A 25,567-nucleotide genomic window follows, 5' to 3' on the forward strand; every position below is an offset into this window, starting at 1 on the left:
GGCTGAATTGCAGAAGTAATTTCTCATACAACTGAAATCTAAAACTTTGGAGATTTCTTGCCCAGTGGGATGGAAAGTAATTTATCAATTTCTGTTAACTTTATCCACCAATCAGGGAAGTGTTTATTTTCATTTTAGAAAAGCCATAACGTGTGCCACCTACATTTCATAAGCAGATGTGAATTTCAGAAAGCAAACAGCTAAAGCTAAGTGTCTTTCCCTCTTTAGGAAAGCTCCCTGGATAAGTAAAATGAAGTTTTATATTTGCTTTGCAACTCTTACAAGGAAGATTCAAAAATCACAAGCATGGTGTGCTGAGACTTGGCAGTTTTAAGGCACTTTCAGCTGCTTTGTGTTGGGAGCTCTTGGCCTTTCAAACCTCTCCTAGGCCTTGTCTACACTACCACTTACTTTGGAATAATGTACGTCACTTGGGGGGGTGAATAAGCCACTCTGCTGAGTGATATAAGTTACACCGACCTAAGCACCGCTGTGGACAGTGCTAGGTCAGTAGGAGAAGCTCTCTCCTGTCCACCTCTCACGGAGGTCATTTTATTATGCCAATGGGAGAGCTCTCTCCCGTCAGCACAGAGTGTCTTCACTGGACAGTGTTTCTAGTGTAGACTAGCACTTAGTCTTGTACATACACATCTGAATTTCCTTCAGTGGTTGCTCATTTGATACACAAACATTTGCTAGAGACTTAAGATGACCACCCATTACATTCCTTTCCTGGCCTACAGGGCAGAAAAGGGGAGTTGCCCATCCTTTATAACAACAAGAGTAGGGATATGTATTATGTTCACTTTGGGTAAAAATGCAAAGTATAGGGTTTGCTTGAAAGGATAATTTAGTTTCTTGAGTTACCTGCACTAGAAAGCTTGGAGGGAAGAGATACCGCTGAGTGGGCCAGCTGTATTGATTTCTGCCTCTAAGGAAAATAGGAAGAAGAGAATATTTACTGTACTAAAACACTGGAGCGTTAAACCAATTCATATTGGAGATTATCTTCTGGTTTTAATCCTCCTCTTGGTTTTGTCTTTGCAGAAGGGAAAGCTGAACAATGTATCAATGGAGGACAATGAGGGAGTTTTATATGTACAATAAATCATATCAGGCCAAAATAAGGACTCTTAAAGAAGACTTGTACCCAGCTTGCTCTGTGGCGTGTTTTGTGAAGCAATATTCACATTATTATAAACTCAAATACATTTGAGATTTTAAAAACTCTTATTTCTAAACTTGGTCACTCTCAATGACTATCTTAACATTGGTGTATTATCAGACACAATCAGAGTAGGTAAGGTTAAAAACCATTTTCATTATAATTGTTTTGTTTCAGTTTATATCAGAACCTTTGGGCTCCATTTTTCCATTCTTGGTCTGTGCATGGAGTTCTGGGAGGGTAAGATGGAGCAGGACTGGGCCAGGAAAGCTCAGGCACTACTGAGCATGCTCTTGGGGAAAGAAGCAGTATAAAAAGAATTCCAAGCCAGGGGGAGAAACCCCAAAGCTGTCCTGAGACAGGAAGAGCTGAAGCACTTACTGAAGAGGTCCAGCTGTGAGTCTTTCCTCTTGTCCCTTGTTGGAGACATCACCCAGAGGTACGGAGGACAATGTGGGGCACCAAAGGGTTGTCTTCATCAGCCCTGAGACTCTGGGGGTTGGCGCAAAGGACTATAATCAAAGAACAGCCACGCCATAAACTGAGATGTCGGATGTGGCAGCAAGTGGCCAAGGGGAAGGTGAACAGGAGGTGGGTCAAGTGTAGACCAGCACATGCTGTCACACTTTCAGGGAGTGAGAGGACCTGGGTCCCCCTACTCACCCCAGATTCCCCTAGGCCTAGTCCTAAGATGGGCAGGACTTGGGTGTTCCCAGCAAGAAAGCTGACCCCCCAGCCAGGCATCCCTGAAACACTGAAGTGAAAGAGAGACTAGAGCAGCAGGATCTGGCCACTAGGCCTGCTGGCTGAACAGAAACTCTCTGCAGCAGGGTTAAGTAAAACCTTTTTTGTTTTGGAGTGTTATGTAGGTGACTATTTTTTCTTCCCCATCTGGAGAAAAAAAATCATTGCAACTTTTGCTTTTTAGTGAAGGGTAAGTTAAAAATGACTGAACTCTGAACAGTATGGTTGATGCATAAATATCCCTTATAGTGTGGTTCTAGTCAGAAAAGTGATTCTATAAAAATGGCACCTTCTTACTCAGCTGACCTGCAATCTGTGTGTATTCAGAATCAGATCACTTACTTCAGTGACAGAAATAGGCTGGGTGAATTTTTTTGGCAAATAGTAAATTTGCTGAAAAATGCATTTTGGTGGGACAGGGGAAGGGGAGCACAAAAGCTATTCATGAATTTGGGTGAATAGCTTCAGCCAAAAAACCTGAAACAAAAAATTTCAGAAATATTGAAATAGTGTGCTGCTGGAAAAAAAATCAAAATAGCTTCAAAAATATAATTTCATAATGACAGTTTTGAAATGTAAAGTTGACTCAAAGCAACCTTTCTTTTTGACCCCAATGAATTTTTTGAGGGGTTTTCATTTCATTGCATAAATTTTTTGGGGGGGAGGGGGGTTAGTTCAAAACAAACTAATTTTCCCCCCAAATCTTTTGATTTGGCCACAGATCCAAAAAATCAGTTTTTTGCTTGTTAGACCTGCAGAGACAACCTAGCTAACAGACGAGCTGGATTCTATTCCATCTTGTGCATTAAGGGCCCGATCCAAAACCATAGAAATGAATGGGAGCCAGTTGACTTCAATAGGCTTTCAATCAGGCCCTACAATAATTGTTGACTGATGTCTAATCAGTTACACCTGTGCAAGCCCACTGACAATAATAGTGCTGTAGGTGTAGACAAGGGCCTAATTTAGCCTAGAGAATCTTTTTTATGCTGAAGTATGTGTGAGATGGAAAGACTGTCAGAGCCCACGCTGAGTTTGTGGGGCCAGTAGTTAGAAAAAAAACATATGTCTACTTGTAAACTGACCACATCTGATATGGAAACTGATTGACAGGCAATAAACATGGACTCATACAACATTATTTTAGAGGCCCCTTTCAGAATGGAACTGCACCTTAAATATGAATAAGCACTTGGCTAAACTAGGGGGGTTGGGGGGAAGGAGTAATTGGATGAGAGCTAACACAATTAAAGCTTTCAAAATGCATCTACTAAAAAGCTGATTAGGCTGATGAGTGAGTGACAATAACAAATAATTACTTGGGACAGTATTAGCATAAATTCCACTTAATGGGAATTGATTTAGTGAGTGCCATGTAGTAAAGTGGTGACTTCCTGAATGTTAAATAAAATCTGCTTCCTGATACACAAGTTGCCAAATAAAGATAAAGGGGCATATTGTACTTGGTACCCAGGAGGTCTAGGTTAATAGAAGGCTGGATTCTGCTAGCCTCAGAAAAGGCACAGGCAACTGTAAAGGCAAATAGTTCCAGATCTTGGAATTTTCCTTTATTTAAAAAACAAATCAAACAAATAAACCAAGTCCACTTCACTCCAGAAGCATCACATTTATAAAACAAAAATATTTTAAAAAGACCACTGCTATTAAATAGAACTTTAAGGCTGAGAAATCAAGCACTCAAAAGTATGAAATGGAAGGGAAGTTTGAAAGGTTAACCTTAACTCTGCTCCTGTGTTCTTATACTTAAATATACTTAAACTCTGGATATCATTATTATAAATAATACAACACAATACAAACTAGATTTTTTTTAACACCACCCTAATACAGTACATAAGTCTTCAAACTTGGGTTAATTCTTAAGTCTGAATGAGATCTACTAAACAAGCAATGTTTGAAGAAAACCTGTTCACTTGGTCTAGCTATGGTCATTTAAAGCTGAATGATCCAAAAATTGAAATGGTGATATAGAATAAAAATCAGAGGTCTAGCTAATGTGCAGCCTAGGATCTTCCCAGAATTAGCTAATAAACGCCTTGAATCATTCATGATTATTTTTGAATAGTGAGGTATTAGACGTTTTGAGAGGGAATGGGGGTGGAGGAGCAAATGTGATATCAACTAATGGAAATCACTATCTGTCCTTAGTAAAATAATGAAACAGATCTTAAAGGAAAAATATCTGCAAGCACCAAAAGGCTATTGGAATCATAAGAAATAAATGCAGAGGTTTATAAAGAGTAAATCATCTCTGACAACCTTGATTACCTTTTTTAATTACAAAATGTATGGCCCCTGGGAAGGATGGCATAGACATAACATACAGTACAGTTCTAGATACTAGGAAAAGTTTTGATACAATGCCTCCTATCTTGACCAATTAATTGTTACTGACTTGGGGATAAGCACTGTCACATGGATGGAAGGAGTATAAATAAATGGCAATGATTTGCAGCCAAGTATTGAATCCTGGAGAGGTGTCCACCTGGGGTGTCGCGAGGATCACTGTTAGGCTCGATTTTATTTACCATCTTTATTCATGCCTTGGAAGAGAAGGGTAAACAGCACATTTATTAAATCCAGCTTCTAAATTGGGAGGTGTAGCAGAGGATGGACTAATCACTTTATCATTCACTAGGTGTACCGAGCTTGTATAATTTAGTATACACAGATTAAAAGTAGAAATAAATCCTGCCTGATAGGAAATTTATTTCCTACGTTTATTTTTAGAACTATGGTTTATTTCCTTCAGATACTATATATCTATTCTTTGTATGCTAAAGCATCTGCTTTTCCCTCCTTCTCACGATTGTTTATATATTAAGAAAAGTGGAAATAACAACAAGCATTTTATATAAAAAAAATTGGGCAAACACTAATGGGGCTGGGGAAATAATACAGAGGGATCAAGGAAGGCTAGAAGGATGGGGGCAGATCATGTGTTGGTGAGCCCATGTGGCTTTATTCCTGTTTGTGCAAAAGTAGGTGCAACTGTTTACCTGGCACTGTCCCCCAGTTTGCATAGGGATGACCAGGGAGGGTGGAATCACAGATGACTCTTACCTCCCCGCAACGCATTCCCAGAGAATTTCCAGACAAGCTAATACCGTCTGAGACTATATTGACTTTCTGTGGAACCCTCTGTACTGTGTGAAGCCCCCTTTAATTCAGTCCCTTTCCCTCCTGGAAGGCCCCTGTAAGTGTAGTGAGATGTCCCTGGAACTGCATCTCTGTTGAGTACTGATCTCTAGGTAACCAGGGGAGAAAGGGAGCCCTGGAGCCAGTGTGAAGGCAGAGAGACTGGGCATGGCTAGCTTTCACCTCCAGAGCATCCTGGGAGTGACACTTCTTTGTCGCTTGCACAGGGGGCACACCTTCCGCTTCATTGGATCCTTAGTACACAGTCAGTTTTCTCCTTTAAATTTAACTTTTTAGTAATTTTAATGCCTGTGAAAAAGGCTAGACTGACAGCCTTTAGAGACAGAGATCTAATCACTGGGCAGTTACAGAAGAAGCAGGTGCACAAGCTTTTCCTCCCTAGAAATGTGGCCAAACCTTTTCTGGGAGGAAGCAGTTTAAGAGGGTGAATAGTGAGTTATCACATGGTCACTTATTCTTTAGGAATTGGAACAAAACCCCTTCTCCCTAGAATCTATGTTACGTAGTTCACCAAACAGCTGTTGAACGGTCCGTGCTTGATAAATACAGGAGTGCTCTGGATTCGGTCCAGTAGTCTAGGAGCGAAAGGCTTTGTGTTACCAAGTGCCTGAGCCATCTTCATTAGTAAAAACCTATCTATTTTTTAACAATCATCCATACTGATTGGGCTTGACTGTGCTCTCCTTATAAAAATGTCTATCGGAATGATTAAGCATCGCATAGCAAGTGCAGTCACTCCTTTCCCGTTTCCACAGACGCTTTTGCAGGCATTTTGTTCTGAAGTACCCTCCCCAAAGTCTGATAAATCAGGTACCATCTGGCGTGGCTGAGTTATTCCTATGAGCAAGTGTTGGAGCCTGCACATGGATGCAATTAGGATCAGTTGGAACCTTTGCTTTAACTTTGTGCTGGAAACTTAAAAGAAAAATCAGAAATCCTCCAAAAAACAGATGGGCTGCCAGAATTAATAAGAAATGGCTTGAATGGGCCTTGTTTAGGGACAGCATAGTGACCCCATCCCAGGGCTGCATTGGGGACATCCTGCTTCAAGTGAGTCAGGGTGGTGTTGGAGTTCCCCACACATACAGGGGAAGCTTTCCCACAACTATAATTTTTTTATTGTGGGCTGTAGATTATTGCCCCATGTGCAGCCAGCCAGTCCCTGAGGCCCATTTTCTCTTTATCCCCTTTGAGACACCGTGTACCTCCTGGGAAGTAAGGGAGGTGGAACCCTGGTACTGTTCTGAGCACAGAGATCGCAGTTCTGTGTGTTCTTTACATGGGTTGCTCAAGTGAGGGAGGCTCCTTGCACTCTCTCCTCTATTCCTACCATGTACTCACATAAGGGCCAGACAGAATCTGGCCCAAACTGAGAGAGAGCAGCAGGTGTCATTTAAAAGAAACACTCCTGTGATGCTTCTTTGGGGATACCCAGCATTGTCAGGCAACCTGCTACCAGCTGTCCTTTGCATAAGGAAGCCTTGTCTGCTTGCCATGGGTCAACTCCCCAACTCCACTAGCCATGGGCAACACAAGCACTCCTCTCTAGTCCTTCCAGGCCCTGCTGTCTCTACAGGTTAGCGATAGGCACACTCCAACTCTTGAGTCCTCCGAGGTCTTCCCTGGAGCATCCAGCCCCTGGTCCACTGGCAGGGGCGGCTCTAGGTATTTTGCCGCCCCAAGCACGGTAGGCAGGCTGCCTTCGGGGGTTTGCCTGTGGGAGGTCTCCGGTCCCGCGGATTCGGCGGCACACCTGTGGAAGGTCCGCCGAAGCCGCGGGACCAGCGGACCCTCCGCAGGCATGCCGCCGAAGGCAACCTGCCTGCCGCCCTCATGGCGACCGGCAGAGCGTCCCCCATGGCTTGCTGCCCCAGGCACGCGCTTGGCGTGCTGGTGCCTGGAGCCGCCCCTGTCCACTGGACACTCAGTGTTCACAGATTTGCTGCTTCCAAAGAAGCAGTACACCCGAGCTTACCAGCTTCACCTCAGATCACCACTTGGCTTAACATGCAGCCCTCAGATTTGTTTATTTTGAAATCAGGTAAAAGTTTACTAAACATAACATGGAGATTCAAGAGCACGTTGAAATATTGGAAACAAATGGTTACATATAAAATAAAATCTTAACATGCATTCTAGAGCCTAGACTTACTTAACTAGGTACATGCACATCTTGTGCAGTAATGCTCACCCAGCGTTTTGTAGTCAGGCTTAGCTATGATCCCTCCGCCCCCACGTTCATAAGACAAACATGCTGTTAGCTTGCTGCTTCAGTGAAGGATCCAGGGTGTATGTCTGCACCCTCCCACTCTTCCCCCAACCCTGCCCCAGATATATCCCAACATTCCATTGTCTATAAACAGGATCCCTTCCTGCTGCTTGTTTTTATTTTTCCCCTCTAAATTTCCCCCTCTTGAAGATTTTTGCCATCTCTTGACTAGCATTTGACTCTGTGTGCAAACAGGCATTCAGGATCAATACACACATGACCAGACAGAGCTAGGTGTCTACTACCTCCTGCTTGAAAGGAACCTAACTGAGACTTGTCACTGCCTGGTTACCTGCCTCAAGAACACAATTTTCATTATAGATACATACTCAAATATTCTCCTTACATACATTCTTAAAATGATTCTGACAACCAGTGGGGTCATGGGGCTTGGTAGAGACCTTACATGCCACCCTTTAGTGATGTATTATGTGTATATCTGACCCAGTGGCTCCCAGTAAAACTCTATGCATCCCCTGTACCCTCTGCCAGTTGGCACCCTGGGTCACACCCCCTTCAATACACCTGGTATTTTCTCTTATTGAAAGCAGCTCCACCAAAGTGATAGCAAAGAAAACACCACTTTATCACATAGTGCGCTTTTAATAGGATGCTAGTGCACCACTGCCATCCAGCCGATCTTCCCCTGCTTCTCCGTCTCTGCTGCACAAATCACATGGTCGAATGCCCTTCATGGTTCTTGGATTTGAGTCTATCCTGTAAAGATTAAATAGGGTATGATTATTAAATGCTGTTTAAAGGCCCAATTTAGCACCTCTTACTTGGGCAAAAGTCCCAGTGACTTCTAATGACTCTGAGAGGAAATATAGCTATTTGGAGGGCAAATGGCTTCAAAAGTACGCTGTTAGCTAATGCAAAAGAAGGGGCTGCTGTTTTTATCTGAGGCTTTCCTTTAGATTCCTGCCTAAAATATGCAGTGATTTGCGTTTAAATTTAATTATTTAAAAAAATTATTTCCAGGAATGAGCTGAGAGGCTTTAGTCTTTTGAAGTATCTATCTCTGCAAAGGGCACATGTCCAAAGGAAAGGATTTCTGGATAGCTCTTGCACTGTGTTTGCTGGTATAATTCAGGAGGGTGGTAAAGGTTTAACACTTGCCTGAGGCAAGCTTTAGGCATACTGGCATTGCAGCTGTATTGCTGCTTTGCAAGCAGAAAAGTGGTACCATATAGACTGATGAGAGAGACACATACAAGGGAGGGGTAGAGGATTCCAAGAGGTTTCAAAACATACAACTTGTGTGTGTGTGTGTGTGTGTGTTTAAAAAAACCCTCCTAAAAGATTATCTTAGAAAAGTGTTTAATTCAGTATTTTCAGAGTTTGACATCTATAGGCCTGAGGCTGGTCTGCTACCTTGAATTGAAATCAGTGGAATTACACTGATTTCACTGGGGTTGCTCCAGACTTACACCAGTGTAAATGAGAGCAGAGTTGGGTGCATTATGTAGAGCTGTATCAGAAGGGTAGCCGTGTTAGTCTGGGTCTGTAAAAGCAGCAAAGAGTCCTGTGGCACCTTGCAGACTAACAGACATATTGGAGCATGAGCTTTCGTGGGTGAATACATGCATGCGTCCGACGAAGTGGGTATTCACCCACGAAAGCTCATGCTCCAATACGTCTGTTAGTCTATAAGGTACCACAGGACTCTTTGCTGCTTATGTAGAGCTGAGGCCCAAGCCATAATTTTGAATCAGGATCTGAATTTCACACCCTAAAAGTTGGAGCTGTGTTCAGATCTGGGGTGCTGGTTAGGCCCATTTTAAAGGCAGGGGCAACTGGTGAAATTCAGATCCAGTTCTGGATTTGTCCGTCTCCAATACTAAACATTCCAGAATAGGACTTTACACTGATAAGCATAATCCATGCTTTTACTATTATAGTAAAATTCTACCTTACTTGAATTTAATGATTATCATGCCAGATGCTGGATTAAGTTCACTGGGCACTGAAGTGCATTACAGAGCCAGAATCAGGGACAGCATGCGCAGTTCATGTGCTGCATTCTCCACCCCACCCATTGCTCTTCTGGAAGGGCCACCTGAACACTGTCATCGGTGGCCAGAGGTCTGTGTTTAGAAAGCATGTTTATAACCTATAGGGGTGGGAGCCAAACTGCCTTTGACACTAGGTTAGAATATGCTATTTTTAAACATAATTCTTTTGTCATTTTATCTAGGACAGAGGAAGGAGATTGTATGGTGATTCCATTTCCATACTGCTTCATTTCCTGGTCTCTTTAGAGAGAGAGTTGATACACTGGCCAATTTTGAGTTACTTCAGTGATGTCACAAGGCAGTAAAAGGCGGGGCAGAATTTGTCCTCTTGAGTGTATGCTGAAAGCCATTCTGCTTTGTTACATTTTTCATAGCAGGACAACTTGGGTTTATCGCACCCCTCAGCGACGTAGCTGGGTCAGTTTAAATTTCTGGCTCTGCAATGCACTTCAGGGCCTTTGGATAATACTGTTGCCTATTTCCCCCCCTTTACTAATAGTAACAAGGGCATTCTAATTTTCCCCATCCCTGAAAAACAGACCAGGATGGACCCCTCAAGAATTTTTCAGCATTTGTTATACTTTTGTCTGTTTGACCCTAATTCTCTCAGCAACCTCTCATACGCTTCTTCCTTCCTTTTTTTTGACTCATCAGGCAATGTTAATCAGCTACTTTCTCACAACAGCCTTCATCCCAAATGATGTTTTCAGACATCCCTTCAGTAACACTGATCTTACAAATCAGTCTCCTCACCACTTTCTCTACTAAAATAGTAGTTTCTAATTGGAATCCTCAATCCTTCTCCCCCGCCCCCCCCAAGGGTCAGATTAATCCTTGGTATTGCCCCATTGACCTCAGTGGATTTACAACTAGAATGTAATGTGCCTGTAGTATTCCAGTTCTGAATGGTCGTAGTGATAAGCTTACTGTGCAGTTTTACTAACTCTATTTAGAAGGTGCCATTAAAAAAAGACGTATTGCTCTGTGGTATTTGGACTTTACTATGATATTTGTAGCATTTCCTATACTTAGAACAGGAAGTATTGCAGTAAAGTCAAATTCTGAGGTGCTGTAAATGTTTACTTTAAAGCACTCACTGTATGCTGACAAGATACACCTAATACTTTGGTCTATAAATATAAAAATTGATTCAAGACTATGTCCGGGGAGGGAGAGAAAGAAGTGACATTTTTCTGTTGGAGAAGTTGCTGCTGGTGAGTATCAGTTACATCCAGACTTTCATTTTTTTTTTTTTTTTTAGTTACTCCTTGTATAGTGATCTTTGGCTTTTCTTTTTTTTAATTGGTTCAACTTGTTTTGGTCAGAATCATAGAATCTCAGGGTTGGAAGGGACCTCAGGAGGTCATCTAATCCAACCCCCTTCTCAAAGCAGGACCAACCCCAATTAAATCATCCCAGCCAGGTTTTTGTCAAGCCGGGCCTTAAAAACCTCTAAGGATGGAGATTCCACCACCTCCTTAGGTAACCCATTTCAGTGATTCATCACCCTCCTAGTGAAATAGTGTTTCCTAATAGCCAACCTAGACCTCCCCCACTGCAACTTGAGACCATTGCTGCTTGTTCTGTCATCTGCCACCACTGAGAACAGCCTAGCTCCATCCCTTCAGGTAGTTGAAGGCTGCTATCAAATCTCCACCCCCTCCCACTTCTCTTCTGCAGACTAAATAAGCCTAGTTCCCTCAGCCTCTCCTCGTAAGTCATGTGCCCTAGCCGGCTGATTATTTTCATTGTCCTCCGCTGGACTCTTTCCAATTTGTCCACATTATTTCTGTAGTGGGGGGGCCCAAAACTGGATGCAATACTCCAGATGTGGCCTCACCAGCGCTGAATAGAGGGGAATGATCACGTCCCTCAATCTGCTGGCAATGCTCCTTTAATGCAGCCCAATATGCTGTTAGCCTTCTTGGCAACAAGGGCACACAGTTGACTCATATCCAGCTACTTGTTCACTGTAATCCCCAGGTCCTTTTCTGCAGAACTGCCACTTAGCCAGTTGGTCCCAGGCCTGTAGCACTGCATGGGATTCTTCTGTCCCAAGTGCAGGACTCTGCACTTGTCCTTGTTGAACCTCATCAGATTTCTTTTGGCCCAATCCTCCAATTTGTCTAGGTCACTCTGGACCCTATCCCTACCCTCCAGCATCTCTAACTCTCCCCCCAGATTAGTGTCATCCACGAACTTGCTGAGGGTGCAATCCATCCCATCATCCAGATCATTAATGAAGACGTTGAACAAAACCAGCCCCAGGACAGACCCCTGGGGCACTCCACTTTATACCGGCTGCCAACTAGACATGGAGCCACTGAGCCTGACGATCTAGCCAGCTTTCTATCCACCCTATAATCCGTTCATCCAATCCATACTTTATAACTTGCTGGCAAGAATAAGGTGGCAGACCATATCAAAAGTTTTGCTAAAGTCAAGGTATATCACATCCACCACTTTCCCCATATCCACAGAGCCAGTTATCTCATCATAGAAGGCAATCAGGTTGGTCAGGCATGACTTGCCCTTGGTGAATCCATGTTGACTGTTCCTCATCACCTTCCTCTCCTCCAAGTGCTTCAAAATGGATTCCTTGAAGACCTGCTCCATAATTTTTCTGGGGACTTAGGGGGGCTGACTGGTCTGTAGTTCCCTGTATTCTTTTTCTTCCCTTTTTTAAAGATGGGCACTATATTTGCCTTTTTCCAATCGTCCGGGACCTCCCCTCATCACCACGAGTTTTCAAAGATAATGGCCAATGGCTCTGCAATCACATCAGCTAACTCCCTTAGCACCCTTGGATTCAGTGCATCCAGCCCCATGGATTTATGCATGTCCAGCTTTTCTAAACAGTCTTTAACCCGCTCTTTCTCCACTGAGGGCTGCTCACCTCTTTCCCATACTGTGCTGCCCAGTGCAACAGTCTGGGAGCTGACCTTGTCTGTGAAGACCGAGGGGAGGGGGGAAAGCATCGAGTACTTCAGCTTTTTCCACATCATCTGTCGCCATGTTGCCTCCCCCATTCAGTAAGGGTCCCACACTTTCCCTGACCACCTTCTTGTTGCTAACATACCTGTAGAAACCCTTCTTGTAACCCTTCACATCCCTTACCAACTGCAACTTAAATCGTGCTTTGGCCTTCCTGATTACACCCCATGCATGCTCAAGCAATATTTTTATACTCCTCCCTAATCATCTGTCCAAGTTTCTACTGCTTGTAAACTTCCTTTCTGTGTTTAAGTTCACCAAAGATTTCTCTGTTAAGCCAAACTGGTCACCTGCCATATTTGCTATTCTTTGCTATTCTTGTCTCTGGACCATCCTTGCCAATGGCCCGATCTTGTGAGATCCTGAGCGCCCACACCTCCAGTTGAATGAAATAGCTTTTGTAGGAGTTTGACACTTCACAGGACTGGGCCTCCAAAGGAAAAATGTACTATTTTAGGTCTTAATCCTGAAGTGCTGAGCACCTGCAAGTCTCACTGCACTTCACTCTGTAGAATAAATAAGCCAAATTTCAGATTTGGGTGTCTTAAGTACCTTACATAAAAAGGGACCTAATATTCAAAGCCGCTATGCAACTGCTGGCTTCAGTGGAAGCTGTAGGTCCTCAACTCCTTTGAAAATTACTAATTATTTTGCAGATGATCTTCAAGAGACTTGTAAAAAATTCTCAGCTGTGCCTCTTATTTGAGGGGAAGATTTGTCAAATGGGATGAACAAGTTAAAATCAGTCATTGATACAACTTGAATTACCATATGCAACTCAGTTTACGGTGCCATATATTTGAAACCCTCTCTCATTGCTGATGCAAGAAAATAGCAATTTTATTCACTAGGTCTGTATGGTTCAGAGATTTTCCGCTTCCTATATTGTCAGCCCCATTTAACTTTTACCACTCAACTGTGTTGACCACAGAGAAATAACGTACTGAAACAGACTAACACGTCCCTTTTAGCTGCTTCTTGCAACCCTCTTCAGCTATAGTCTATGCCTGAATTAGTGTTCACCCAGCTGTAACAGTGCATGTGTAGCTTGTTGGGCATGTTCTGGTTCTCCCTATAGCCTCAGAGTTTGCCACCTCTGTTCTCATTCACTGTTAAAGAGCCATGTAACTGGATCTGCACGACGATGTGGCAAGCTGATGCAGTGCTTCACTACTGCATGTACTGAGCCGTGACATTAGCAGTCCCCAGCTGCCGCAAGACCTAGTGAAAAGTGCATTAAAATAAAATGTTGACACGGAGAAACATTTTACATCTGGAATAGTGAGATCCTTTCAGGTATAGTCATGCTGTAAGGAAGCAGGACTGAAATACTGATGCAAGACACCAGGCAGCATCATCACAACTGCAGGATCAATCACATCCTGTTCCTATTCCAGTAGACCCAGAGGTACCGCCTGAAGAAGCCTTACTTCCCCCTCCCACAACATCTTTAGGTTGGATATTAGGAAAAACTTTTTCACTCAGAGAGTGGTGAAGTACTGGAATGGGTTACCTAGGGAGGTGGTGGAATCCCCTTCCTTAGAGGTTTTTAAGGTCAGGCTAGACAAAGCCCTGGCTGGGATGATTTAGTTGGGAATTGGTCCTGCTTTGAGCAGGGGGTTGGACTAGATGACCTCCTGAGGTCCCTTCCAACCCTGATATTCTATGATTCTATGAAATAGATGGATCTGTACTGCCATAGTGTGAGCCTGAGTTTGTAGACCCGGGCTCTGAGACATGGTGCCTCAGGTTTTAAAACACAGTGTAGACATACCCTTATTGGAGACCTGGGTCCATGGGTACAGCCATTGTTACCTCCTAATAACTGTGATATTAATTAAGATTCACTGTTTCAGTGAGCGAATTGGGATGTATTTAAATGGTGTGACAGCTTCTGTGACATAATGTCGCAATATGATTAAAAATAACATCAATAGTTAAAGCAGTATTTTTAATCTAGTTCTTTCTAAAATCCACTGCTTCGGCAAAGAATATTTCTTTCTGTTATGCTGCATTTATCTTCTTTAGGTTTTTTTAAAAACCAGACAGCACCTCGCCAGAAGCTCAAGATTTCTTTAACATGCATTAAAAGTTCAAAACAAAGGAATCAAGAAAATTGCTGTGCTTGCGTTTGTTAAACCAGAAAAGAGGAGAAAAGATCTTCACTTCAGCCACACAGTATACCCCTGCACCCAATCTTCAGCTTGCCCTCATCTTCCCCACCAAAAGCCTAGGAAAAGAGATGGCCTTGTAGTGTGCCCTGAAGAATAACCCATCTAAGCTACACTGAACCAAGGATGGGGTGAGGATCGAGACAGAATTCTGACATCTCAACCCCTTCCTGGAAAAGACTCTGCCAGCAGCTCCCTCTGTTAAACAGAACAGGGCCCAGCCCGACTATCTCTGGCCACAGCTGTGGCAGTACAGCATGGAGAGCGAGACAGTCTCTCAAATTGGTGGGGATGTTAAACTGTGCCATGTAGCTCAGGATTCTGCAAAACAGTCCCAGAATTGGCATATTTCTAATTCAGGGTAGGTGGAAGTGAAGGTTCAGGTATCGGCCTCATGTGACATCACTTTGCTGGTCCTCCAAAGGCTGTTACATTTAAAGGCACCATTATGATCATCTAGTCTGTCCTCCTGGATAACACAGGCCATAGAATTCCACCCCCTAATCTCTGCATCTCTTCTGTTTGAGCAATCGCCTCTTAGAATGACATTCAGACTGATGTCAAGTGATGAGGAATCCCCCACATCATAGAATCATAGAATCATAGAATCTCAGGGTTGGAAGGGACCTCAGGAGGTCATCTAGTCCAACCCCCTGCTCAAAGCAGGACCAAACCCAACTAAATCATCCCAGCCAGGGCTTTGTCAAGCCTGACCTTAAAAACCTCTAAGGAAGGAGATTCCACTACCTCCCTAGGTAACCCATTCCAGTTCTTCACCACCCTACTAGTGAAAAAGTTTTTCCTAATATCCAACCTAAACCTCCCCCTCTGCAACTTGAGACCATTACTCCTTGTTCTATCATCTTCTACCACTGAGAACAGTCTAGATCCATCCTCTTTGGAACCCCCTTTCAGGTAGTTGAAAGCAGCTATCAAATCCCCCCTCATTCTTCTCTTCTGCAGACTAAACAATCCCAGTTCCCTCAGCCTCTCCTCATAAGTCATGTGCTCCAGCCCCCTAATCATTTTTGTTGCCCTCCGCTGGACTCTCTCCAATTTATCCATATCCTTCTTGTAGTGTGGGGCCCAAAACTGGACACAGTACTCCAAATGAGGCCTCACCAGTGCTGAGTAGAGGGGGATGATCACATCCCTCGATCTGCTGGAAATGCCCCTACTTATACAACCCAAAATGCCATTAGCCTTCTTGGCAACAAGGGCACACTGTTGACTCATATTCAGCTTTTCGTCCACCGTAACCCCTAGGTCCTTTTCTGCAGAACTGCTACCCAGCCATTCGGTCCCTAGTCTGTAGCAGTGCATGGGATTCTTCCGTCCTAAGTGCAGGACTCTGCACTTGTCCTTGTTGAACCTCATCATATTTCTTTTGGCCCAATCCTCTAATTTGTCTAGGTCCCTCTGTATCCTATCCCTACCCTCCAGCGTATCAACAACTCCTCCCAGTTTAGTGTCATCTGCAAACTTGCTAAGGGTGCAGTCCACACCATCCTCCAGATCGTTAATGAAGATATTGAACAAAACCGGCCCCAGCACCGACCCTTGGGGCACTCCACTTGATACCGGCTGCCATCTAGACATGGAACCATTGATCACTACCCGTTGAGCCCGACCATCTAGCCAGTTTTCTATCCACCTTACCGTCCATTCATCCAGCCCAGACTTCTTTAACTTGCTGGCAAGAATACTGTGGGAGACTGTATCAAAAGCTTTGCTAAAATCCAGAAATAGCACATCCACTGCTTTCCCATCATCCACAGAGCCGGTTATCTCGTCATAGAAGGCAATTAGGTTAGTCAGGCATGACTTGCCCTTGGTGAATCCATGCTGACTGTTCCTGATCACTTTCCCCTCCTTTAAGTGGTTCAGGATTGATTCCTTGAGGACCTGTTCCATGATTTTTCCAGGGACTGAGGTGAGACTGACTGGCCTGTAGTTCCCTGGATCTTCCTTCTTCCCTTTTTTAAAGATGGGCACTACATTAGCTTTTTTTTTTTTTACATCCCTAAGTAAGTTGTTCCAGAGATTACTTATCTTCACTGTTTAAAAATTTTCACCTTATTTTTAGTCTGAACTTTTACTAGCTTCAATTTCCAGCCATTAGATCTTGCCATAATGTTGTCTGCTAAATTAAAGAGCCCTCTGCTATCAGAAATTTTCTCCCCTCGTAGGCACTTGTAAACTGGGGTCGAGACACCACTTCAGCTTCTCTTTGAGATACTTACCAGACCACTCATTTTGACTCTTTTGCTGTAAGGCTGATGTGCCAGACTCTGGTCATTCTTCTGACCTTTTTTTCAGAACCCTTTTCAGTTTTTCAAAATCCTTTTAAAAGTGTGGACCCCAGACACGGTATTCTAGTAATGGTTTCACTAACATTGTATACAGAGGTAATACCACCTTCCTCCTCCTACTTAGTATTCTTCTGTTTATACATTCAAGGACTGTGTTAGTCCACTTAGGCTTTGTCTTCATTGGAGGGGGGGATTTTTTTTTAAATACATGTTTAGCTAACACCTGTTTATTAATTATTAATATCTGTTAAAATGCTAGGGTGAAATTCTGACCACATTGTAATGAACAGCAAAATTCTTATTGACTTCAGTGAAGCCAGTATTTCACAGCTAGTGTAGACAAGGCAAGTTGTAATTTTAACATGTATAGTCTGATTGAGGTAGACCCTAGGTTCCCTGCTGAGAGTTAACCTAGTTTGACTAATGTGTTAAAACTATAACTTGCCTTGTCTATACTAGCATTTTAACATGTGTGTTAAACACTCTTTCCCCTAAAGCAGATATGGCTTTAGCCAGATCATTGCACTGTGGGCTTGTGCTCCGTGACTTCTTCACCAAGTCCCCTGAGCCCTTTTCAGAGTCACTTCTTTCCCAGATAGAACCCCCATTCCCAAAAGTGTGACCTGGTGCCTAGTTCCTCCAGCACAGTGAGGGAAGTGAAATCCTGGTATTTCGAATGCTAGAAAATGTAAAACATTTGAAACCATCTTTATCCATCTTCAAGGAAGCAGTGCAAGGCAAAAAACAGGGGTTTTGTTTTACATTTGACCTTTAACATGAGAAAAATTGACACAACTCAAATCTTTAACATTGAAAAGATACTTGTTTTTAAAGATAAAATCCAGTTTACTCATACTAGAGTTTGGCAGATTGATGCAGCATGTTAAGATGGTTCATATCCAAGCAAGAGTTCACTGGGTAGCTGGAATACATTGTGTGACCAAATTAATATGTATGAGAACATCCAGTGTGCATATGCAGAAACTCGTTGTTTTTACGGCCCCTTGTTATACAGGAATTCAGTGAAGTCAGTGGTGTAGTCTGAATTCAAGTTACTTTGCAGTGAATTGGAAATCAGGAGACGGCTGAGCTGTTTTGCATTGCTCTAGTTGGTGAAGTTCATTAACGTTCATTTTGGGAATGATTTAATGATGAGTAGTTGATACATTGCCAGCTCATAAAATCAGTTCAATATCAACTCATTAGCAAGAAGTTGAACTCAGTTTACAGTGTTCTGAGACTTGTACCATAAACAATTCTTAAGGGAAAGTCAAATCTTATTAAAAGAAAGAAGGGGGGAGGGGGAGAAAGGAATTTGAGAACCAACTTTAAAAAATGAGGGTGTAAGAAATGTAATAATTCTGTTGCAGCTTAGGAACTGGCTTACAGAGAAGCTCAACCTTTTAAAAATTACCTTTTAAAAAAATTGATTAAAAAACATCTGTGACCCAACCTATTTTAGGTTCTAACACAAACGCTAAAGTGTGGACTGGTTAGGGTTGCTTAAGTGAAATTCCCACCAATGAATTGTTCAAAGGCTAGGAAATCCCCTATTAATTTAAGTTACATTCAACACAATATCCAATTAATAGCAACATAGAGAAAGCACCCATAACACATGTATGTCATCCAGCACTCTAGGAAGGAAATGCCTCCCTGAAACAACCTTATCTCTGGGTCCAGATATAAACTTTGTGGTAGGCTTCTATTTCTATTTGGGATAGGCCAAGCCAAAACTGTGTGTTTGGCTATTCGGTTTCTGCTGCCTTAGCTGACTGACCAACTTTCCTGGTGATCTCTGGAAAAGAGGGTAGAAGTTGTTCAAATTTTGGGAGTGAGAGCCCTGCAGTGTTTTCTTTTGCAGTCAAATTAGGGCTTGTTCACACCGTGCATTAGTGCACACCAGCTGGGGTGTAAAGTTTAATGCGCACCAGCATGTTGCACGCTAACCGGCTTAAGTGGGGTGCGTACTAGAAGTTCCCTAGCGTGTGTTAATGTAGTCCCATTTCAACCGGTAATAACTATTTCACCGATTATGGAAGTAACGAAGAGAGAGAAAAGGAAAGACGCAAAAAGATCTAGAAGGGAGAGTAAATGTGCAGGAAAGCTGAATTCTTGGATGCTTATTTAGGGCTTGAGCATCTTGGAAAAATCAATTTTGTTTTGCTTCTGAATGGTTTGTTCATGTAGAGCCATTAGAAGCATAATAATTTGTGAAATAGCCTGTGACCCTCACTACTTCTCCCTGCTGTCTTAACAAGCTTCCTATCTTATTGTCAGAAGCCTTTTGAGGCTAAAATGATAAATGCAGCAAATCATGCCTTGTTAAAAGGTGAATTAAAGGTTCTTCCTTAACCAACACATAGTTTTATGTGGAAGCAGAGAGTTTGTTTACTATTCATCTTGGAAAGGCAAACAGGAAAGGACAAATTGTACATATTGAAACCCTTTTGGGAAATCTAGAAAGGGAAAGAATAAAGAGCCAAATGTCTCTTTCTTCAAGGTGCACCAAGAATAGCTGTGGCATATTATGTAGATCATGTTAACAGAGAAATTGGCAACATTGTTTGGGGATATAGGCACAAGTTTTTGAAACTAACTTGCATGCACAAAGTATGCATGCTGGGGACAGTGAAAGGCAAACTTATACACAAAGAATGCAGCTGCATATGTAAAAGAGTTACGCATGTGGTGTTTGTACATGCACATACAGGCATCTGCTCAATCACTCCCTTGTTTTGTTGCACAGTTTACCCAACTTGTATGTGTCGCTGCATATTTGGCACCATTTTTCTGTTTGGGGCTGCAGGCATTTATTTTCCATGAGCAGCTCACACGTTTAGATTTGAAAATTTTCCCTTTGTTGGTTTTATTTGAATAGATGCCACTAGGCCCCTATCTGCATTTTTAGGCTCCTAAATACCTCTGAAAATTGGAGTCATCGTTTATAAAAGATCTCTGCGTACTCCTGTTTCTGTTCCTTGACTGAGGTGATGCTATTTTTAGCACTAGCTGGCTATATTCTATGGTCTTCAGTCTCCCATGTTTGCTGTAGTAGAGCCCTATTACAAATATAGATAGGCCAGCAGAACATGACCCTTCTTTTCTTGAGTTGTCCCTTTTGATTTAAGGCTAAGGTGAGCTGGATTAGACTCATACAATGCTACTGTAATTGCTCCATCTGTTTAGTTTTCCTCATTTATAATAATTAACATTTTCACTATCCCCTGTTGGATTGTGTTGGTTACAGAATCAGTTTCCTGGTTTATAAACATGGCTAATATCAAATTCTAATGAGCCCATGTTTTACACCGTGTTACAGCCTTTCAGCTGGATATGGTTTTGACATAAGCTTTCGGGACAAGCTGTCATTTGTCACTCTCGTGAATTTTTTTCCCCCTTGTAAACAGGATCTACAATGTCCTGTTGCCCAAAGGATAATCAGACATTCTTTTCTTGTCTGCTTTGTTTGTTTTTCTTGCGCCACTTATTGCTCTGCTTGAGTGAGATGCACAGAGGCAGCTACTATCCATATTTATTTGCAGCAGGCATTAACGTAGACTAATACCACAATTATTTTTTTTTGGTGATCTTCAGGAGAAGCTAATAGCTGGGCTAGGAGGGAGCAATACCTATGAATAGAACTTGGAAACTTTAGTCAGTTAGCTTGAATGAAGAACTGTCAAGGTCCACTGGACAAGATGTTAGAGGATCTTACCTGAACAATCCTATGATGAGTGCTGAGCAGTAAGCCAGTGCAGCTTTTAAGCTATACCAGCCAATTTACTCCAGGCTACAGATATGACAAATCCCTCAAACTGGAGCCCTCTGTAGCCAGGGCCAGATTAAGCCATAGGCCCTATAAGCTTTTGCCTTGGACCCAAGTTCCTGGCATCATGCAATGTCAAAATCTCAGCTTTCATTAAAAATCTTTGCCCTCATGATTGTCTAAAAAAGCCTGAAAATGTGACCTGAATGTAATTGATGCAGTGATGCCTGCTTGAGTCTGTAGAGAGCCTGAAACAATAGCTGCAAGAGGTGTGAACTGCACATTACACCTCAATGGGGTGTTAGCACCAAGATCCTTGTCTCTGGGCAGACCCTGCCAACACCATCGCTGCAGAGGACTATGTGGCAGGAGGAGAAGAGTGCAGCAGGCCCAGCCCACACACCCAAAGAGAAACACCCTGCCTGCTGGGGTATGTAGTAAAGGAGCCCCTGATGCTGCCATTGATTCTCTGGAAACCAGTGAACCCTGTGCCACAGACCCACCAGGTTGGAGAGTACAGCCAAGGTATGGGGGTGGGTGGGAACCACAGGCAGCTTGGTGTTATAGTGGTGTTAGAGCCAGTGACTGCCTTAATCTGACCTTGTCTGTAGCTCTTTCTTCATCCTGAATTGAATAACTATGAAGGTCCTGACCATAAGTTAAAAACCAGGAGATCTAACTGATCATTCGATAACTGAGAGTTCTTCATGCATCCGACGAAGTGAGTATTCACCCATGAAAGCTCATGCTCCAAAACGTCTGTTAGTCTATAAGGTGAGAGTTCTGGTTAACCAGGGTTTGTCTGACTGAGGTTTGAATGTACCTGTGTCTCAAGGAATTTATAAAACCAATAGGCAAAGCCTATGGAGTGTTAAACTCTACAAATTTGATTAGCATTCATTTTTTATCTAAAGAAAGAAGGACCAATCCAGAGCTAAAAACTAACAATGTAACTCATGTAGGTCAACCCTACATCATTCAAGGGGTGGGGTTGCGGGGGGTGCTTAAAAAAAAAGTGCTGTGTTGGTCCCAGGATATGAGACAAGGTGGGTGAAATAATAGATTTTATTGGACCAACTTCTGTTGGTGGAAGAGACAGCGACAACCTCTTGAGCTACATAGAGCTCTTCAGGTCTGGGAAAGGTACTCAGTGTCACAGCAAAACATAAGGTGGAACACATTATTAAGCACAGGAGTTGGTTGTAATAAAAACATTCAAAACAGAAAATTCCCAGACACAGGTGCTGACTCCGTGGGTGCTCCAGTGTTGGGTTAAGGGATGGAGTGGGGGCGGGGCCTGGGGCAGTGTGAGGGTGGGAAGGGGTGGAGTGGGGGTGGGTCTGGGGTGGAGTGGGAATAGAGAGAGAGAAAGTTGGCGCCTATGTTCCCAAACTTGGGCAAGATCCTCAGACTAACTTTTTGGCATCCAGAGCAGCCTTTGGTGGGGGTGATGCGAGACAACTTTTTGACTGACTCCCTGATCCACAAGCTAGTTTGAGAGAGCAACATAAGGCAGTCTTAGAGATGCTCTAAGTTACACTCCCTGATTACACCCTGTCAGGTCTGATTCCCCACTCTGGCAATTTGAGTGCAGAAAGTGGGGGCCCGCAAAGATTCTAAAAATTAATACTGGCCACTCCAGGCTTGTATTAAACTCCCTATATTACAGAGGGCTGGGAAGAGTGATGTAGAGCTGGCTATGCAGCCATGCGCCAGGGGAATCAAAAGGTATCACACTCTTCAAGCCAGCAGTGCTGATGTCTCTTCCTTTGGTGTCTGAGTAAAGCCAGGTGAGGGACCTTTTGCCACTCACCTTTCATTGTGGTGGAATTCCATAATTCTCCAACTCTTGTCTACATACACACGAGTCATACTGCTTTTAACTGCAGAGATGACCCCTGATAGTGGGAGGGCACAGTGACAGCAGCAGTTTCAGTAGGTGTTACTGAGCATGCTCAGTATAAGACAAGCAGCATATGGGGGGGAGGGGCACGTGACCCCCTCTACAGTTAAACACAGGCAACACCATGGTATTTATAATGGTACAACACCCCCTAATACAGATACAGTTATATTGGACTGCAATTGACCCATGTGATGCAGAAGTAATTTATTTCAGTTTTCCTTCTTAAATGTACTTCCTTACCTCTCTAATCTATCTATGGGTTTTTATGCCAACTTCAGTGCCATGTTATCTGAGTGCCTCTCATGTACTACTGTTTGCTGTCAAATCACACACAAGTGAAATCTACAGTACATACGATGTGGCTGTGTTGACATTATAGGAGAACAGATATTTAGAATTTTCTGCTTGATGTCACAATTTAAGAATTGCATTAAATGCTAGTATTTAAAAATTTGGTATTTTACTATTTGTACAATGACAACAGTGTACTAGGTGCACTAGCCCGTTCTGAGAACAAAGTTTAAATTGACTCATTTTTATGCATTTATATAGTTAAACCTAACACTGCATTAACATTGCTTATTTTGCATAGAATTAGATCCAAATTTCTTATAATATCCTGCAAGCTCTAGTAAGAATCCTGTTTCTCTTCTGTTTTGTGGTAGCTTTCACAGATTTTATAGCCTCTGTTTACCTTGGGCCCATCTGTAATCCTTCCTTGGAAAAGTTACGGTGACTATCAAAAAGCAGCACTTTAATTTTATAGGGGCACCTGTGCATTTAATTCACTCTCTAAAACTGAAAGGGTCATTCCAAACTCGAGGGCAAAGCTATGATTATATCATCTCAGTGTACTACACAAGTGCAATATATTGAATCTGACAATGAAGTGTTCATTAATCCTGAAACCAGTCAGTCCATTGGTTATTCTGAAGGGCATTGCATTAAAATGAAATGTCCTCTTATGACAGACAAAGGTCTCTTTATTAAATTATTATTATTATTATTACTTACAGTTGACAGTCACAAGTGGATGACAATAGCTGCTAGTAAGATCAAGGGTAGTTAAAAGTTTTGCTTTACTGTATATGGTTGAATATTCAAGCCAATTGGTTTGAATAGAGATGGCTCAAGTCACAAAGTCCAGATCCAAACTTACTCAAAAGTTTGGGTGTTTTGGGGGTCTGGGGTAGAGGGGTTCATTTCTAATTCTGCCCTCTGTGTACATATTTTTATGAGCTAACTTTTCTGAGGACAGTGAAATGGATTTGCCAGCATAGGCTGTGTGATGGGTTGGAACACAGAACCTCCCCCGCCCCCGGGAGCTGCCAACTGATGTGCCAGGACTATCTCTGCTCCTGTTTTTTCCTGCCAGCTCAGGACTCCAGCACCCTGTCTTGCTGAGCCAGATACTCCCGTCTGCTCCAACAAAGACCCAGAGTCTGAATTACCTGCTCCAAAGCTGCAGGTTTACCTGAAAACAGCTCACAGAAGTGTGCTTGTCTTTAGCACTCAGATGCCCAACTCCCAATGGGGTCTAAACCCAAAGAAATCTGTTTAAATGTAATCTCATAAATTGTTCACCCTCTATAACACTGATAGAGAGATATGCACTGTTGTTTGCTCCCCCAGGTATTAATACATACTCTGAGTTAATAATAAGTAAAAAGTGATTTTATTAAACACAGAAAGTAAGATTTAAGTGGTTCCACATCCGAAGAAGTGAGCTGTAGCTCACGAAAGCTCATGCTGAAATAAATGTGTTAGTCTCTAAGGTGCCACAAGTACTCCTGTTCTTTTTGCGGATACAGACTAATATGGCTGCTACTCTGAAACCTGAGACAGAACAAAGTAAATCACCAAGCAAAATAAATTAAAATGCGCAAATCTATGTCTAATCAAACTGACTACAGATAATCTCACCCTCAGAGATGCTTCAGTAAGTTTTTTCCTCAGACTGGACACCTTCCAGACCTGGGCACAATTCATTCCCCTGGTACAGCTCTTGTCTCAGCTCAGGTGATAGCTAGGGGATTCTTCACGATGGCTCTTCTCTCTCTTTGTTCTCTTCCACCCCTTTATATATCTTTTGCATAAGGCGGGAATCCTTTTGTCCCTCTGTGAGTTCCCACCCCCTCCTTCTCAATGGAAAGACACCAGGTTAAAGATGGATTCCAGTTCAGGTGACATGATCACATGTCACTGCAAGACTTCATTACCCACTTGCCAGCACACATGTATACAGGAAGACCTACAGGTAAAACACAGCCATTTGCAGACAATGGTCCTAGTTAATGGGAGTCATCAAGATTCCAAACCATCATTAATTGCCCACACTTTACATAATTACAATAGACCCTCAGAATTATATTTCATATTTCTAGTTTCAGATACAAGAGTGGTACATTTATACAAATAAGATGATTACACTCAGTAGATTATAAGCTTTGTAATGATACCTTACAAGAAACCTTTTGAATGAAGCATATCTCAGTTACATTATATTCACTTATTAAATTTTTATAAAACCATATAGACTGCACAACGTCACAGGCTGTGATTAGAAAATGGGGATGAGCAAACTGGTTTGGATGCAGTAAGAAGTGACTTGACTCTTTCCCCAAAATTTATTTTTTTTTAAATGTGGATAATATTGTTAAATTTTTAAGTTATGTTTGTTTTGTGCCCATCTGTTCCTGAAGCAGAAGTGCTGAAATACCATGATCAAGGCTATTCTCAGATTACTCATGGCTTGATTAGACACAGAATATATCAAAACTCTCAAGACTGTCCTTTCTTCTGGGACGCTCAATCTAATTTTGTAGACTCAAAAGGGGAAATCCAGGCCCTGTTAAAATCAATGGGAACTTTGACATTGATTACATAGGCCCAAGATTCCATCCAAGAGATGTAGATAATTCATAGGAGCATTCATTCTTATGGATGGCTGGTGTTTTGAGTGATTATCTGAACCATCAAGACTTGCCAGTCACTACATGTGGATGATATATATTTTGCATTTTTTTTTTAACTGGAAAGGCA

The 25,567-nt window shown here is 42.5% G+C and overlaps 1 long non-coding RNA gene across 1 annotated transcript in view; it reads left to right on the forward strand.

The window, feature by feature from the left end:
* The first annotated feature begins 1,513 nt into the window (after positions 1-1,513).
* The window catches only part of LOC123365952, a 104,521-nt gene continuing 80,467 nt past the window's right edge, over positions 1,514-25,567 (forward strand). Inside the window, exon 1 of the long non-coding RNA XR_006577851.1 lies at positions 1,514-1,604. This is a non-coding gene — a long non-coding RNA (uncharacterized LOC123365952). The remainder of the gene's footprint in view (positions 1,605-25,567) is intronic.

This window comes from Mauremys mutica, chromosome 3 (genome assembly GCF_020497125.1).
Source record: "Mauremys mutica isolate MM-2020 ecotype Southern chromosome 3, ASM2049712v1, whole genome shotgun sequence".
Lineage (NCBI taxonomy): Eukaryota > Metazoa > Chordata > Testudines > Geoemydidae > Mauremys > Mauremys mutica.